The sequence below is a fragment of the Cetorhinus maximus genome, chromosome 20 (genome assembly GCF_964194155.1).
Source record: "Cetorhinus maximus chromosome 20, sCetMax3.hap1.1, whole genome shotgun sequence".
Taxonomy (NCBI): Eukaryota; Metazoa; Chordata; class Chondrichthyes; order Lamniformes; family Cetorhinidae; genus Cetorhinus; species Cetorhinus maximus.
Window position 1 is genome coordinate 36,043,641 of NC_135898.1, and position 19,509 is coordinate 36,063,149.

The 19,509-nt window shown below is 43.4% G+C and overlaps 1 protein-coding gene and 1 pseudogene across 2 annotated transcripts in view; both read left to right on the forward strand.

Moving 5' to 3' along the window:
• Nucleotides 1–19,509, forward strand: part of rhobtb1 (Rho related BTB domain containing 1) — a 92,863-nt gene that overhangs the window by 41,045 nt on the left and 32,309 nt on the right. The window lies entirely within an intron of this gene.
• LOC144694659 (reactive oxygen species modulator 1 pseudogene) lies at nucleotides 15,343–15,767 on the forward strand (annotated as a pseudogene).

Consider the following 19,509-nt stretch of genomic DNA (forward strand, 5'->3'; position numbering starts at 1 on the left):
ATGTGAGCTGTCAGGAAATGGAGAGATTGCTTGGGTCTGAATTTGCAAAGGTCAATTTCTCAAATTAGAAGGCTGCAGTTAGGCAAGAGGAGGAGAGATAAGAGTTCACATATTGACGAAGAGATTTGTCTACTGGCTGCACTAATCCATACCCAAGATTCCAATTTGAGCTGTGTTTGTGAAGTTTCCTCTTGTCACCCAGCCTCGTGCAATTATCCTTGTGGCGGGAGGTATTGAGCCGGTGCACCATGCGAGATTTGAGAGAAAAGGTTGGAGTGGGAATGAGGAATGGCAGAGATGGAACGAAGAAAATTAATAAGTGTGCAATTTATGAAAGCAGAAAATGCTCGAAATACTCAACAGTCAGGCAACATCTCTGAGAGGAGCAAAGTTGATGCTTCAAGTCGGTGATCTTTCATCAGAAAGTTGTTTAGTTGTTCTGAAAGAGCTGAAATAATTGACCCTCAGAGCTGCGAATAATTAATGTTAAATCAAAGCAAGGCGTATTGAATTTTCAATTTGGTCCAGATATTTATGAATAAGATGGCTTATCTATTTTCTGTTTTTCAGTAGAAGGACTATGTATTATGTGTATCTTATTTGCTAGTTGTTTATATACATCTCTGCTGTCAGCCTGCTTCCATGAATATCTCCCTTTGAAAAATGAGGGTGGAACCATTTGGGCTGCGACTTCTCCAGAGCCTTTGGGAATGCTACTAGCTGACAAGAGCTGTGCATTGCACGTTTGGGTATTGTGTGATGGTTCCTGATGATATTTCTTTTGTTCCTTCCATTTAACATCTCAATAAAATGTGTATTTGCTTATAGCTGAGCTAGGCCCACAATTATTTGTATTTGACTTAACCCTTTTTTGAGGAGAGTCTGTGTACGTGCATGTTTGCTATAGATAAAGTGATTTTGTGTATATGTATGTCTGAAGAATGTTAAATTGGTTACTACAGAATGCCACTTCTTAAAATTCCATGAATGCAGAAAACTGGATGATGAGGTCAACCTGAGAGCTAGCCTATGAACCATAGTGTACTTCTGACAATTTATGCCTTAAGGCTGTTGCCAGTGTAACAAGAACTATTTCATGTGTTGGTTTGGGAAAGTGGCAGTAAACCTATAGGGAGGTGCGAGACTAAATTTCCTTCTTCAAACAAATTTCTCAATTCCACCTAACATGCTTCCCACCCCCACCCCCCTTTTTAGCTCATTAGTTACGACCTTCACCGGACTACTAATCAAGATTATCATATTAAGAAAAAAATATACTTTTTTGTTGATCATTTTTTCTTATTCCCTCCTCCTTAAGGCATCGGCTCTTTTCTGTGTGCAGCTCCATGAATGTCATGTACCCACTGGTAACTTGCATAAGTGCTGATTATTCTCAGGTTGGTCCTGATAATGAAAGTTGGCAATCTATTTAGCTATTTAGTGGGAACATCACAGCTAAGCCTGATTGGATCCTCACCCAGCAACCAGCCGGGTCATTAGATAGTTATTCAGGACAGAACACATTTTTCTCACTGCTCCAGAGCACTTTTTACTGTTGCTCAGCTGAAGTTTGCTAAAATCAGCACAGAACAGGAGTGAACCTGGAACTTTCCTGAACTGTGTAGCTTGCTGAATGTTTAGCATTTGTGTTTAATGTGGACAAGTCATGCCAAGATCACACAGAATGATCAAGACTGATCAACTTGTCACAGATTCAACAGATTTGCATACAACCACGCTATTAAGCTGATAACTTTGCTAGCTACCACCAAATTAGTTCAGTGGTAACACTCTTGCTTCAGGATAAGAATATGGTACATCAAATCTTACTACTAAGACTTGACTACATTAATTTAGGTTGACACTTGAATGCAGTACTGAGAAAACTCTGCATGGGTAGAGGTGCTTTTTTAAGGATGAGATGTTAAATCAAAGCTCTCTCTATCTGTCTGTTCAGGTGGAGTAGAAGCGTTTCTCCTGGTGTCCTGGCCAGTATATATTCTTCAAGCACCTCCTTCAAAAAAAGAAGAAAAATAACTCTCATTGCTATACTGCTTTACACAATCTTATGACATTGCAAAGCTCTTTAAAACTAATAAAGCGCTTCTGAAGTTAAGTCACTCTTGTAATGAATCACAGCAATCAAGTTGCGCACAGCAAGGTCTCTCAAACAGTACTGAGGTAAATGAATAGATAACGTACTTGAGTGGTGTTGGTTGAGAGGTAAATATTGGCCAAGGCACTTGGAGCATGCCCATGCTCTTCTTGGAATAGTGCAATGTGATCTTTTACACTCACCTGTGAAGACAAACAGGACCTCGGTTTAACATTTAAACTGAAAAACAGATTTAGTAGTCTCATGTCTTATTGGTGTGTAGCTTGACTGTCACCCACGTAACAGTAAAGAAGCCCCTGAGTTCAATAAGTACAAAATCTAAGCTAATACTCCATTGCACTACTGAAGGAATGCTGCACTGTTGATGCTCCCAACTTCGGCTGATACTCTGCTCTCTCAGGTGGTTGTAAAAGGTCCCATGGCACTATTAGAAGAAGTGGAGGGGAATTCTGCGGGTGTCCTGACCAATATTTATCTCTCAACTAACATCGCTTAACTAGATCAAAAGTGATATATGCAAATGCTGAAAACCTGAAATAAAAATAGAAAATTCTGCAAATACTGAGCAGGTCAGGTAGCATCTGCGGAGAAAGAAACATTTTAGGTCGATAATCTTTCATCAGGACTCAGTCAAACAGGTCCTCTATTTGTGGAACCTTGCCGTGTGCAAATTGGCTGCCCTGTCCTTAACCATGGCTATGTTTCAAAACCTTGCTGTGTGCAAATTGGCTGCCCTGTCCTTAACCATGGCTATGTTTCAAAAGTACTTCATTGACTATAAAATGCTTTGGGATGTCCTGAGGTTGTGAACAGCCATATAGAAATGTGCCTTTTTAAAAATTTTGCTTCAGGAGTAATTCATTGGTTGGGCAACACTGGAAATTTGAGAATGGAAATAGTGCTGCATAAATGTAGGCTCTTCCTCCTGGCTACAAGAATGAAATTTGGGAAACTGATATTCAATATTTAATTTTGTTGTGTATTATCTGACAAAAATGTGTACAGTTTAATGTGAAAATGTACACATCAAATTGCATAAGATGCTAATCATGGGAGAAACTGAAATGCACCAAGTGTTTATGGACAATATGCATACAATCTATGCCTTTAAACTAACAATGACCTAGATATTGCTACAGCATATAAAGTTCCATTGTGTTCTTGTACTACTTCAGTACTATTCTTCCTTCACCCCGTGAAGTAACAGGTTTCTTTTTGAGGGTAAGTTAAAACATAACATTTTACCTTAAACGAGTATTGAAAATAACACTCAAGAAAGAATGCTACTAAAGACTTAGAAAAATACATAAATAAAAGCAGAAAATTCTTGAAATACTCAGGTCAGGCAACATTTATGGAAAGCAAAACCGAGTTGATGTTTTATTTTGACGACCTTTCATTTATTGACCCAAAGTGTTGCCTGACTTTTAACTCTGTGCAAAGTGGATGGGTTTTGAATGAGTTAAGATCTTGTCCCCTAACTCTGTTTTTCTCTCTCCACAGATGCTCCCTGACCTGCTGAGTATTTCTAGTATTTTCTGTTTTTACTTCAAATTCCAGCATCCGCAGTATTGCTTCTGTATTAGAAACGTGTATGCTCCTTTAAAAAAAATTAGCTTGGTTCAAAATCCCCAGTTCATTTTTCCAAGTCAGCTGTAATAGTACATCACATGTATTCCTATGGACAAAATCATACAAAAGCATCCTTGCAAGTTATTGCTTCATTTGCAGCAAGTTTCTGTGAAGCATTTTATACAACTTTCTTGACTATCATTTGACTTTTACTGACCTGCAAGGTTTTAATTGAATTGCTTACTATAAATAAGCTGGGACCCAATCTGCAGTCTGTAGAGGACAGCAGAAAATAAGAGGATTCAGTCATATGCCGCTGGTGTAAGGAGTTTGGATGCTTGCCCAAAATCATAGATAAAAATATCATTGGTGAATTTATGCCCAAGCTGCAGCTAACCAAATGTGTGACCGAAGTCTGCAGGAAATGAGAAGTCCTAAAGCAGAAAACGGGTAACTGTAGATGTCGATTTGATTGTTAAAATAACTGACACTGATAGTTGCCAGTGGTTGCTGTTGACTTTGAATGCAGTCACCTTTATCAATCCTAAAATCCCCCTTCAGCCATTGCTTTACCATAGCAATTTATCGAATGATGACAGGCACCTCAGGTATATTTTTTTGGCATGTAAACTGCTGAATTAGATACAATAGTAAACAATACTTCGTCATTTTCATGCATATAGACATATAGTTCAGTATTCCTCAAACACCTGCTCTAAATATTGTAATATTACATCAACAATAATAAGATACAATTTGCACAGCAGCATATAGGCCTGGATTTTCATCCTCGAGGTAGATAGCGGGAGTGGGGAACGTTCCTGGCTCAGCCTGCCTGCCTTGGGAGAGTGTCCACAAAGACAGATTTGCATTGTGGGGGTGAGAGTACGGGCTGCAGTCGGGCTAGTCGATGCGGGAGAAAGTTCAGAGGTAGTCACAGGGGCTGCCAGGTGCTGAGGCCTCCCTTGGTGCTGTGGGACTTTGTCACAGTTAAAATAAAAACAGAAACGCCCTTACCCTTCAACTGTCCAAACTCCGCATTCAGGCCATCTCATTCCTCCATGTTCCCCCTATGTCTCCCATGCCAATGTATGTCCCCCCTCCAAATAATCCCAATGGCCCCTCATGCCCCCCTGCAAGGTATGCCCATCTGCCCACCCTCCATGCTTCCTCATGCCCCTATGCCAAGCTGTGGTACTTTCATTGACCCACTATACACTTCACAGAACCAATGAACCCTATGCTGACAATGTGATGTGTTTTAAAAAAAACTTTTGAAAAAAGTTATTTATTCATAGCTTTCCACTGTTTTTAAAAAAGTCTTTTTACTACAGGGCAGTAAAAATCTAATGGATTTCTGAGATCTCAGCCAAGCCTTATTTTGCATTCTTGGCTGAGAGCCCAGACATCATTCGAGTACTGAAACACCTGAGCCCCAGAGAAAACATTGCTTGATTGATAACTCTGACTGACTGACCTCTGCTATCAATTACACAATGTTCATTTACACAAGGTTACGAGGTTTCAAGAGCTTGCAGTTTCAGCTGTTGAAACTTGAAAGGGTCTGGGTGATTGACGCTTTTATTGCCCAGCAGTAAAATTACTTTTTTTTCCCCCAAGGCCCTTATATAGGCCACCAACTAGTGGAAAAGATGTAGAGGAACAAATTTGCAAGGAAATTACAGAGGTGCAAGAATTATAGAGTAGTTTTAATGGGGTACTTTAATTATCCAAATATAGACTAGGATGGTAGTAGAGTACAGGGCAGAGAGGGGCAAGAGTTCTCAGTGCATTCAGGAAAATTTTCTACGGCAGTATGTTTCCAGCCTGACAAGAGGAGAGGCACATCTGGACCTGGTTCTTGGGAATGAGGTGGACCAAGTAGATCAAATATCAGTAGGAGAATATTTAGGGGAAAGGGATAATTGTATCATAAAGTTTGGGTTGGCTATGGAAAAGGACAAAGAAAAATCTAGAGTGAGAATATTTAACTGGGGGAAAAGTTAACTTCCAGCGAGGTATCTTGGGCAAATAAATTGGATTCAAAGGTTGGCAGGAAAAATGGTAGCTGAATGATGGGCTACCTTCAAAGGAGAGGTTGTTTAGGCACAGTCAAGGTATACTCCCTCAAGGGGAAAGGTAGGGAAAACTAATTCAGAGCTCCCTGCATGACAAAAGATATAGAGATTAAGATAAAAAGAAAAAGTGTGTTTATGACAAATGTCAGGTGGTTAAGACAGTGAAGAACCAGGCTGAATATAGAAGGTTCAGAGGGGAAATGAAAAAGCAAATAAAAGAAGCAAAGAGGGAGTATGAAAAGAGACTGGCAGCTAATATAAAAAGAAATCTCAAAGTCTTCAATAGTAAACAGGTGGTAAAAGGAGGAGTAGGGGCAAATACGGACCAGAAAAGGGATTTATGCTTGGAAGCAGGGGGAATAGCTGAGGCATTAAATGAATACTTTTCTTCCTTGGTAAAGACCGATGCAAATGCTACCCAGACCACGGCGAAAGAGGGGGTAAAAATACACTGGAAGCATTTAAAATTGATTGGAGGAGGTATTAGATAGGCTGTCTATACTTAAAGTTGATTAAGCATCAGGACTGAATGAGATGCATCCAAGGATACTGAGGGAAGTGAGAGTGGAAATTGTGGAAGCACTGGCCATAATTTTTCAGTCTCCCTTACAGTCAGAGGTGTTGCCTGAGGACTGGAGAATTGCAAATGTTACACCCTTGTTCAAAAAGGGTGCAAAGATAAGCCCAGCAACTATAGGCCAGTCAGTTTAACTTCGGTAGTGGGAAAACTTCTAGAAACAATAATTTGGCACAAAATTAATAGTCACATGGACTATTATTTAACTAACTTGCTGGAGTGTTTTGAAGAGGTAACGGAGAGGGTTGATGAGGAAAATGCTGTTGATATGGCGTACATGGACTTCCAAAAGGCATTTGATACAGTTCTGCACAATAGACTTGTGAGAAAAGTTATAGCTCATGGAATAAAATGGACAGTAGCAACATGGATACAAAATTGGCTGAGTGGCAAGAAACAGAGTAGTGGATGTTTTTTGGTTTCGAGAAAGGTTTAGTGGAGTTCCCTAGGGGTCTGTGTTTGGACCCTTGCTCTTTCTGATATAAATGACTTAGAGCTTGGTGTACAGGGCACAACTTCAAAATTTGCAGATGATACAAAACTTGGGAGCATTATGAACTATGAGGAGGATAGTGTAGAACTTCAAAAGAAGATTAATAAGTAAATGGAATGGGCAGACAAGTGGCAGATGAAGTTCAATGCAGAGAAATGTGCAGTCATTAGTTTTGGTAGGAAGAACATGGAAAGACAATATAAAATAAAGGGTACAATTCTGAAGGGGATACAGGAGCAGGGGGACCTAGGTGTATATGTGTTTAAGTCATTGAAGGTGGCAGGACAGGTTGAGCAAATGGTTAATAAAGCATACAGTATCCTCTGATTTATTAATAGGGGCATAGAGTCCAAGAACAAGGAAGTTATGTTGAACTTGTATAAGACGCTATTTCGGCCTTAGCTGGAGTATTTTGTCGAGTTCTGGGTGCTGCATTTTAGGGAGAATGTGAAGGCATTGGTGAGAGTCCAGAAAAGATGCATGAGAATGGTTCCAGGGATGAGGAACTTCAGTTATGAAGATAGATTGGAGAAGTTGGGACTTTTTCCTTTGAGAAGAGAAGGGTGGGAGGAAATTTGATAGAGCTATTCAAAATCATGAGAGATCTGGACAGAGTAGATGGGCGGAAACTGTTCCCACTCATGATAAGATCAAGAGGGCACAGATTTAAAGTAATTGGCAAAAGAAGCAATAGTGACATGAGGAAAACTTTTTCACACAGTGAGTGGCTAAGGTCTGGAATGCACTGCCTGAGTGTGGTGGAGGCAGATTCAATCGAGGCATTCAAAAGGAAATTAGACTGTTATCTGAAAAGGAAGAATGTGCAGAGTTACAAGGAGAAGGCAGAGGAATGGCACTAGGTTAATTGTTCAATCAGAGTCGGTGCAGACATGACGGGCTGAATAACCACCTTCTTGGCTGTAACAATTCTGTGATTCTATGCAGTATGAAATGCAGCAGTCAAATGAGTGCTTGCAGGACTTCACCAATGAATTGCACATTATGAATGCCACTTTCACAGGATTGATGAAGAAACTATCCTTGCCCCTTCAGCACGCACTGATCTGCAACAAAGTGTTTTCCAGCTCATTGCTACCAGCGAAGTGTGGGTGAGTCATGAGAGGGATGATATTGAAAAGGGATGTAAAAGTACAAACTTGGTTCAAAGCCTTCCACTTCTCACCTGTTGCACCCTACCTGCAAACCCGCCCACACCACAGAACCCCATGTACTGCCTCTCTTCAGATGGCCGAGTCGGCTCCAAAACTGAGATGTCTGCCAAGAGCATCTTAGCAGTCTAACAGCACTGAGTCTTCCTACAATACATGGACTGCAGCAGGTCAAGAAAGTAGCAAAACCACCTTCTCAAGAGTGCTAAATGCTGGCCTAGCCAGCGATGGCCACGCCCCAAGTGTGAAAAACTAGTCAGAGCAAGGAGTTAAGCCGCCTGCCTCTATCTTTGCTAAGCTAGAGGGGTTGCACCATTTAGAAGTGCTCAGAGGAGGAAGAGTAAAAAATTTTTTTTTATTCATTCACGGGACGTGGGCTTTGCTGGCTGGGCCAGTATTTATTGCCCATCTCTAGTTGCTCTTGAGAAGGTGGTGGTGAGCTGCCTTCTTGAACCACTGCAATCCAGGTGGTGTAAGTACACCCACAGTGCTGTTAAGGAGGGATCTCCAGGAATTTGACCCAGCAACAGTGAAGAACGGTGATATATTTCCAAGTCAGGATGGTGAGTGACTTGGAAGGAGGGGAACTTCCAGGTGGTGGCGTTCCCATGTATCTGCTGCCATTGTCCTTCTAGATGGTAGTGGTCATGGGTTTGGAAGGTGCTGTTTAAGGAGCCTTGGTGAATTCCTGCAGTGCATCTTGTAGATGGTACACACTGCTGCTACTGTGCATTGGTGGGGGAGGGAGTGAGTGTTTGTGCATGTGGTGCCAATAATGCAGCTGCTTTGTCTTGGGTGGTGTAAAGCTTCTTGAGTGTTGTGGGAGCTGCACTCATCCAGGCAAGTGGGGAGTATTCCATCACATTCCTGACTTGTGCCTTGTAGATGCTGGGCAAGGTTTGGGGAGTCAGGAGGTGAGCTACTCGTTGTAGGATTGCCAGCCTCTGACTTGCTGTTGTAGCCACAGTATTTACATGGCTAGTTCAGTTCAGTTTCTGTCCAATGGTAACCACCTTACGTTGATAGTGGAGGATTCAGTGATGGTAATGCCATTGAACGTCCATGGGCAATGGTTAGATTCTCTCTTTTTGGAGATGGTCATTGCCTGGCACTTGTGTGGTGCGAATGTTACTTGCCACTTGTCAGCCCAGGTCTGGCTATTGTCCAGGTCTTGCTGCATTTGGACATGGAGTGCTTCAGTATCTGAGGAGTTGCGAATGGTGCTGAACATTGTGCAATCACCAGCGAACATCCCCACTTCTGACCTTATGATGGAAGGAAGGTCATTGATGAAGCAGCTGAAAATAGTTGGGCTGAGGACACTACCCTGAGGACATCCTGCAGTGGTGTCCTGGAGCTGAGATGATTGACCTCCAACAACCGCAACCATCTTTCTTTGTGCTAGATATGACTCCAACCAGTGGAGAGTTTTCCCCCAGATTCCCATTGATTCCAGTTTTGCTAGGGCTCCTTGATGCCACACTCAATCAAATACGACCTTGATGTCAAGTGCAATCACTCTCGCCTCACCTCAGGAGTTCAGCTCTTCTGTCCATGTTTGAACAAAGGCTGTAATGAGGTCAGGGGCTGAATGGCCCTGGTGGAACCCAAACTGGGCGTCAGTGAGCAGGTTATTGCTAAGCAAGTGCCGCTTGATAGCACTGTTGATGACCGCTTCCATTACTTTATTGATGATCGAGAGTAGACTGATGGGGTGGTAATCGGCCGGGTTGGATTTGTCCTGCTTTTTGTGTACAGGACATACCTGGGCAATTTTCCACATAGCCGGGTAGATACCAGTGTTATAGCTGTATTGGAACAGTTTGGCTAGAGATGCGGCAAGTTCTGGAACACAAGTCTTCAGTACTATTGCCGGAATATTGTCAGGGCCCATAGCCTTTGCACTATCCAGTGCCTCCAGCCGTTTCTTGATATCACGTGGAGTGAATCGAATTGGCTGAGGACTGGCATCTGTGATGCTGGGGACCTCCGGAGGAGGCTGGGATGGATCATCCACTCGGCAATTCTGGCTGAAGATTGTTGCAAATGCTTCAGCCTCATCTTTTGCACTAATGTGCTGGGCTCCCCCATCATTGAGGATGGGGATATTTGTGGAGCCTCCTCCTTCAGTGAGTTGTTTAATTATCCACCACCATTCTCGACTGGATGTGGCAGGACTGTAGAGCTTAGATCTGATCCATTGGTTGTGGGATCGCTTAGCTCTGTTAATTGCATGCTGCTTATGCTGTTTGGCACGCAAGTAGTCTGGTGTTATAACTTCACCAGATTGACACCTTATTTTTAGGTATGCTGGTGCTGCTCCTGGCATTAGCTCCTGCACTCTTCATTGAACCAGAGTTGATCCCCTGGCTTGATGGTAATGGTAGAGTGGGGGATATAAGGTTACAGATTGTGTTTGAGTACAATTCTGCTGCTGCTGATGGCCCACAGCGCCTTATGGATGCTAGATCTGTTCGAAATCTATCCTATTTATGCCACACAACACGATGGAGGATTTCCTCAATGTGAAGGCGAGACTTCGTCTTCACAATGACTGTGCGGTGGTCAATCCTACCGATACTGTCATGGACAGATGCATCTGCAGCAGGCAGTTGGTGAGGATGAGGTCAAGTATGTTTTTCCCTCTTATTGATTCCCTCACCACCTGCTGCAGCCCCATTCTAGCAGCTATGCTCTTTAGGGCTCGGTCAGTAGTGGTTCTACCGAGCCACTCTTGGTGATGAACATTGAAGTCTCCCATCCAGAGTGCCCTTGCCACCCTCAATGCTTCCTCCAAGTGGTGTTCAATATAAAGGAGCAATGATTTATCAGCTGAGGGAGGGCAGTATGTGGTAATCAGCAGGAGGTTTTCCTTGCCCATGTTTGGCCTGATGCCATGAGACTTCATGGGGCCCAGAGTCGATGTTGAGAGCTCCCAGGGTAACTCCTGACTCTATACCACTGTGTCGCCACCTCTGCTGGATCTGGTGGGACAGGATATACCCAGGGATGGTGATGGTGCTGTCTGGGCCATTATCTGTAAGTTATGATTCCGTGAGGATGACTATGTCAGGCTGTTGCTTGACTAGTCTGTGAGACAGCGCTCCTGATTTTGGCACTAGACGTTAGTTGACAGGACTGAGTTTGCCATTGGCGTTTCCCAGTGCCTAGGTCATTCCTTTTTTTGACAGTTTATACCGGTTTGATACAATTGAGTGGCTTGCGAGGCTAGGCCATTTCAGAGGGCATTGGCATTTAAGAGTCAGTTGTCTACATGTAAGAATCACATGAAGTCCAGACCAGGTAACGATGGCAGATTTCCTTCCCTAAACCAGATGGGTTTTTACAACAATGGTTTCATGGTCATCATTAGATTTTTAATTCCAGATTTTTATTGAATTCAAATTCTACCAACTGCCATGGCAGGATTCAAACCCGGTTCCCCAGAGCATTACCCTGGGTCTCTGGATTCCTAGTCCAGCAACAATACCACTACACCATCGCCAATGTTTGTACTTTGGTGCGTTACACGTTAGATTTTTAAGTTGCCGTTTAATTTTTGAGCCACACAAATAGTATTTATTTACACCACTTCGCTATGTGGTCTATTTTTGGCAGCTGTATGGCAAGTGGACTTTCCACTTCTGCTGATGGCAAGTCCAGAATTAAATGGGGGCTTGTTTGTATACAGGACTGCTTTGTGTTCGGGAAGGAGGTGTAAGGGCAGGAATGGGTATTGCGTGTGGCTGCCTCATGGGTGCACTGGTGGAACCTAACTGAACCTCACAATAATGAGGGCATCCCGGACAGCAAGGTGTACTGCTTCTTCGTGCATTGGCCAAATCACTCTCCTCCTTGAAGGCTCTGTGCCTTGTTCCTCCTGCGGGTCCAAACCTCACTGCTGTGCAATGTTGTACTGAGCGCAGCACATCACAACCATTCTGGAGACCCAGGCTGAATTGAATTGAAGACCACCCCTTGATATCTGTTGAGGCATCTGAAGCACATCCTCATCGATTGCTTGCTCGGTAACCCATCTTGTATTGCTTTTGGGCATTATTGTTTGGGTTCCTCAAGCGTCATCAGCCATGTTTAAAGTGGCTATTCCCTGTCTCTAAGCAGCTGGCTTTTAAATCTGCTTCAAAGTGCAAAGAGAACAAGGATGGTGGTACAGGATGAAAGCATTGTGGCAGCAGGCTGTGAATCTTGGGCTCGTCTGCATTAACATCTTTTTGTGCTTGCATTGACAAAATGGAAACCCATGCAGTTGATGATTACTCATGGGTAATCCAGGGGTTTTTCAATTGCTACATGTATGCAGCCGATGAAGTCCTGCACCTGTGGGAAGCCTGCCAGAGCTACAAACCTGAGCACCTGCCCACTGTGACTGATATCATTGGTGGTAGAGTTTAGATACTGTTGACTACCCTGGAAAATATGGTATCAGTCACCTGTCTTAGGCATTTGTAGATCATGTCTGCGAGATCCTGAGAGCCCTAGAAGGAACCAGAAGTAAAGAAATTGAGTCTGGTGATGACTTTGACAGCCACTGGTAAAGCACGGCCAACAGGTCTGCTTGGCAGCAGATCTTGCAGCAAGCTGTGTTTGCCATCACCAGATGTGAGACCCTGAGCTTCGTGGGACAAGTGGTGTTCTGATTTGTCCTAGAAGATTATCCTTAGCCTTTAAACACAGTGTTGTAGGTATTGTCTCCTATGAGTTGCATCTCTCTGCTGATCCCCTCTATTCTATAGAGTAGCAGGTCTGTGAAGTGCAGGCTATTTCTACTGTCGTTGCTGGTACTGTTCTGCTGATCATCTTGTCCCTCATCTGATATCCAAAAATAAAAGAGCATAAGCAACATCCTTGCTGATCGTGATAGACTGCAAGTGCGAGATGGAGATCAGGCATACTAACTTCCCAAGCAGTGAAAGTAACCTGAAAAAGTAATAGAAAATCATCCTTATATTTCAAACTACAGTCGGCAAATTCAGTCTACCAAATTACCTCATTAAATAAAATATGAAATGAACCTTTTTGCAGCTCAGTGCGTAATGAGCAGCCGCTCCTAGTAAGTAATGATCTTTTCAAGATGTGACTTGATTGTAGACAACAGGACCCTGGGAATCATTGAGAACATCAATTCCACCTTGGGATTCAAGCAACATTTCCAAGTCTCTGAAGATTTACTCTTACTGTTTCACATTTTCAGAGGAGTCTCAATGCAATTACTAACTTCTAAGTTTAACTCCATTTTTACATATAATTAAATCACACTCAGTGGATTCGACGTAATGGAAATGCATGTACATGACCTTACCAGTTTGGCCATGATATTCCCTGATGTTGGGGAGAATGTTCCATACTAGGAAACAGAGGCGCCAGATGCAAAATGCCAACTGCCACCGGCATGCACTATTTACCTCTATCCTATTGCATTCCTTCAGAATTCTGTGGTGAAATTCCGGAAATGTTCAGCTTCCTGCAATTTCAAGCAATTGGTTGGTTCATAATACAGGATAACCCAGTAGAGTAAATGGGGCCTTAATTTATATGCACTCCCCTATAGAGCTCATTTTGTCAATTATAGCACATCTGTTTGACACATGCTTAACATTCAAGGGGAGATTTACTTTAGATTCTCTTTCCTTCTACTTTTAGTTCATCCTGAAAATTAATTTCAAGGGAAAACATAACTTACTCATTTCCCCTCATCTACGTGTCAAATTTTTCTGAACAAATATTTTGAATGAATTTATCAGTGAACTGTTTTGTCAACAATCTGTAGTGTTTGTTATCCCTTCTTTTATTTATATGGTTTCCTCCGACCCATTTTCAAGATACGGAAAATGAAACACTAAGTTGTGCAGACGTAGATAACATATATTTCCTCAACACTACCCAAACAAGGTCTTTTACCCAGGCTCTTGAACAAGTGCTCAACATTGCACAGATTAAAACAAATTCCTCACTACTCAGCAGTGTGGATTTTCTGAACAAGTTTGCACAATTGGTGTTGAATTATGGGCAGTTGTTTGTGTGTAATCGTGGTCATTGGAAATTGGATTGAGAGCCTGGAAGAGCATCAGGTAGTTGGGATGTTCATCACCTCTGCCCAAGCAAGTGATAAACACAGATCAGAGGTGAGACATGAGTCAACCTATTAAGCTGCACTGTGTCACTCTTAACATATTTTTGCCTATGTTTTGTTCAAGTTAATTGACGTTTGAAGTAAAACTTAGGAAAGTGTTTCAAAAAATCAAAAAAACTTCTAAATTTTGATGGCACCCAAAAACAGGTGCAGGGATTGTAATGTCTGATTAACCTGTGCCCATTGATTGCAGTGCAGTCAGTATGCCAATTCATGTTGCCTGTTCATTTTAATGATTTCAGCATCCAGCTAGAGCTAGCCACACTGTTGATTGGCTAGACAAATCAGCAAAGGGCCAATATTGCGAGTGGCTGATACCACTTTAAGATACTGCTTAAAACTAGCCAGTCCTCGAGGACAAGCACATTGTGGCTGTCATTCAGGAAGTGATTCTTACCTGGGAAATAATGGCACAACATGGGAGAGAGTGATGATATTATGATTTTTAAATACTGCACTGGAGGCCTTGGTGGAGATTGTGGAAAGGAAGAAAGATGTCCTATAGCCAAAAGAGGGACTCTTGCTCAGACACATGCTCAGAAGGCAGTGGCCACAGTCGATGCCAGAAATCAGGTCCCAAAGACCTGGAGGCAGTGCCACAAAAAATTCAGTGATCTCACACAAGCGTTCAAGGTCAGTGAATGCATCTTGAAATGCCATGTCGTGCCAACTACATCACTAGCCTTGAACACTACTCAATTCATCCCATCGCTCAACTACCAAAAGCTTTACTATTAATACTCATACTTGACATTCACATACTTCACCTCACACTCATATAACATTGCTGCAAACCTGACAGGTTGCAGGCACAATTCAACCTCAATAGATGCATTAACCAAAAGAACTGCACGATACTGACAGACATACTTCCCTCCCTCTTGCAGGACAAGGTGGATCACAACCGGAGGTAACAGAAGCTAATAAGAGGAGGATAGGTGCACCTGCATGTCCTAACTCAATGGAGGAGTTGGTGCCATTGTCGAGGCCATGGCAAGCCACAAGGCTGAAACCATCAAAGTTGTTGGTATTCTCATAACTAATCTTCCCTCATGCTTTCCACCACCCTTTTATCTCACACCTTTTACTGATTTACCAGCTGCAGATGGTATAAGGGTGTGTCCCTTTCTCTCCTTCCCCTGCAGGGCAACCATCTCAATGTGCCTTTCTTCTTTCAGTTTCACTTCCCGCGGGGTAAGATGGCGGCCTGAGGCGCTGAGACTCAGAACGTGCATCGGCGATGCCAGTCACAGTGAGACCATACAGACAGTCACAGCCCAGCTGCTTTGACAGAGTTAAAATGGGCTTATGATGGGCTGTGCAGTTGGCATAGCAGCTGGTGCACTTTTTGGCAGTTTTTTGTGCCTCAGGCTGGGGCTGAGAGGTCGAGAGCTGCTGGGTGGTGCTGGGAAGACCATGATGCAGAGTGGAGGCATATTTGGAACCTTCATGATGATTGGAACGGGAATCAGATGCTAAACAATCATTCTTTTCTTTCTGCTGAAATTTCAACTGTTACAGATAATGTATCACCTGTCTCTGCCCCCTTGATTACCAGCTGTATAATAATGGAGATTAAAGTGTATGATTTACTATTGCATCAAAAAAAAAGTGCAACCTGGCCAGGCAACAGAGGAAGAACAATGAGAGTGATGATGATCATGTACCATCTCTCATTTTCCCTATCTCAGCTCTCAGCTAGATTCTGACTGAACATAATTTAGAGGATAGCGTAGACCGTAGAGGCAGGATTTGTTGTGGCGAGACATTGTGCACGTGTGGCCTGGCAGCCTGGGCAGAGGGCAAGGGTAGTGCGGATGACAGCTTGCCGGAGGATGGGAACAAAAAGGAATTCTGAGGTCTCAGATGAGCACTTCAGTGGAGCACCCTACACAAGAAGGCTGATATGTATTCATAACGTCATGCTTAGTGCATTGGGGAACCTGCCAGAATTGTCAATGTCAAGAAGCGTGAAAGAGTTTGGCACCCGGGCTTTGCGCATTCCATCCTTTCCAGCATAGAAGTGGTAGCCAACTGCATTCGCACAGCTGTGGACCCAACCATGATGCAGTGTCTGATGGCCAATGCTGCACTGGAAGCTGTGACTGAAGTAGCAGCAGCTCAATATCTGAATGCTTCAGTTACAGAATCATAGAGTGATACAGCACAGGAGGAGACCATTTGGCTTGTCTTCTAAGTGCAGTCTCTCTGCAAAAGCGACTCAGCTTGTCCCACTCTTTCCCCTCCCAACCCTTTTCCCCATAGCTCTGCAAATTTCTTTCTATTCAGAGAACTATCCTTTTTGAAAGCTGATTCAATATTGAATCCCTTAATTCTGCAAGATTATGGCAGGTCACGTTCTAGGTTGTCACCACTACCACACTCTCAGGCAGTACATTTGGATCCTAACCACTTGCTTTACAAAAATGTTTTTCCTTATGTTGCTGTTTTGCCAAATGCCTTAAATTGGTGTTCTCTGGTTCTTGATTCTTCTGCTACCCTGTCCAGACTCCCCATAATTTTGAACACTTCTATCAAACCTCCTCTTAATCTCAAGCTCAGACTCATGTCCTACAAGGTCAGACTGCTGCTATCATGAATGTGGATTAGTCTGCAAAGGTGTTTACAGGGCGTTGCAGCAGTCCAGCAACCTGCCCTCCAACTACTGGGAATATTGAGGTTCAATCCCTGGGGTGGCAGTGAATCAATGGAGCTCAAAACTGCTGTCTTCTCTCAGGAAACCCACATTAGTCCTCTCACTCCTGGTATTCTGCCTGTGCCCTTGATGCTGCCTATGAAACAGCCAGCCGAGACTCCTACAGCCTGGCTTTCTAGGCTTAGAGCTGCTCAAGGTCGTCCTTCAAAGCCACCTGCCGTCTCCTCTACTGTAATTCAGCAGCTTTCCACCAGCTGCACTGCAACCGCAGGGGAGCATTAGGCTGGGCACTGAGGGAATGCACAAGGGTGATTAAGGCAGGATTGCATTGATAAATTTGGTTTGGAATGGTTATTCTGTGGTGGCTTTTATTTTTGTATTGTGTCGAGCAGATGCTGTGATGGTATGCATCAGGAAAGTTGAGATGTGGAACTGTTGGTGGATGGGGAGTTAGGATTGTGGTTACTGGTGTATTGCAATTTGATGAGCTTTTCACGGACATTCTGGCCAGTAAAAGGCTGTCCAGGTTGCCTCCTTCCTTCCATATCCTCCTCCACCTTCTTCTCATGCTCCTGCTCTTCAGCTGCTTGCTGTATAGCTGATGGCAAGTCTTGTCGTCTCATGATGATGAAATTGTGCAGATTGCAGTAAACCACTTGATCCACACTCTGCTGAGTACTTCAGGGCTTTTCCAAAGTGGTCAAGGCAGTGGAAACATTGTTTCAGTGCTCTAGTGGTCTGCCCTATCACAATTTCATTGTATGCATGTTTCCCACATGTGCATGGGTTGTACACTGGAGTCATCAGCTACATGGTCAGCAGATTGCCCTTTTCACCCTTTGACAAACCCTTTCGTTTGCCATGGAGGCTCGAATGCAGCTGCACTGCCCAGAATGAAGGCACCATGACTGCTGTGTATTGACCTACAATGATTCTGCACATGGTCAGTTACTGGTTGATTTCTTCTGGCTGTTGCTTCAATCCTACAACTGTTTGGCAAATTTAAACAGCTGTAGAACATCTACAGAGCAGGCATTGAAGAATTCTTTTACTGACTTCAAGGCTTTTGCATAAACCAGTTGTTCCCAGTTTTTGATACACTAGTAGGCATTCCCCTTGGAATACAAAATGACTTGGAGAATGAAAAGAGGGCATGCAGAGCAGGAACAAGCTGAAAGAAAGGCTGGTGGGGTAAGGCATGGGGTGGATGAAGAAGGTCTATTAGCAGGAAATCACTTCCACCTCCGATATCAGGGAACAATTCCCTTACCAGAACAGTTGTAGTTGTTGGGAGGCCAATCATCTCAGCCTCAGGACATCATTGCTAGAGTTCTTTGGAGCAGTGTCTTAGACTCAGTCACCTTCAGCTACTTCTTCAATGACCTTCCCTCAATCATAAGGTCAGAAGTGGAGGTGTTCGCTGCTGATTGCACAGTGTTCAGTGCCATTTGTGACTCCTCAAAAACTGAAACAGACTGTGCTTGCATGCAGCAAGACCTGGACAACATTCAGGCTTGGGTTGATAAGTGACAAGTAACATTTGTGTCATGCAAGTTCCAGACAATGACCATTTCCAACAGGAGAGAACTTAACCATCTCCCTTGACATTGAATTGCATTACTATCACTGAATCCCCCCACCATCAACATCCTAGGGGTTACCATTGACCAGAAACTTAGCTGGGTCAGCCACATAAATACCATGGCTGCAAGAGCAGGTCAGAAGCTAGGAATTCTGTGGCAAATAATTCAATTTCCTGAATCCTCGAAGCATGTCCACCATCTATAAGGCAAGAATGTGATAGAACACTCTCCACTTGCCTAGATGTATGCAGTTCCAACAACACTCAAGAAGCTCTACACCATCCACGACAAAGCAGCCTGATCGCACTCCATTACCTTAAATATGCGCTCCTTCCTCCACCACAGGCGAACAGTGGCAGAAGTCTGTACCATCTACAAGATGCACTGCAGAAACTTGTCAAGTCTCCTTTGACAGCACGTTCCAAACCCATGACCTCTACCACCTAGAAGGACAAGGGCTGCAGATGCAAGTAAACACCACTACCTGTAAGTACCTCTTAAGTCGCACACTATCCTGATTTGGAACTATATCAGTGTTCCTTTGTTGTCACGGGTAAATATCCTGGAACATCCTTCCCAGCAGTACTATGGGTGTATCTACACCTTGTGGATTGTGGTGGTTCAAGGAGGCAGCTCATCACCACCTTCCAAGGGATGGACAACAAATGCTGGCCTTGCTAGCGATGCTCACAACCAATGAACAAATATTTAAAACAAACCTTTTTCTGGTATTGGGAAGAGTGGATATGCAGTGCCTGCAGAGCGATGTGCCTGGAGTCTGTGGCATTTTGCACCATAGGGAAGCCTGCAATCCTAGCTAAGTTCCATGCGCACTACCTGCTTCTCTCTGGCTCTCTAATTGGAAAACCTGGCTTTCCTTTTGCAAAAGTGAGGTTTTCCTTTTGCAAAAGTGGATGGAAAACCGTATGATGATGCAAATATTTCCAGCTGCGGCCTGGAAGGAAGGTGCTTTAAAAATTCATTGCCATGGCCACCTTCACAGTCACTGGCAATGCAATCTTTGTCCTGCTTTTAAGGTTGCTATTGTGGCTGCATCTGGTTACAAATTTCAGTAAGCTTGTCCTTAGCAAAGTGCAGAAATCTCTTGCACATT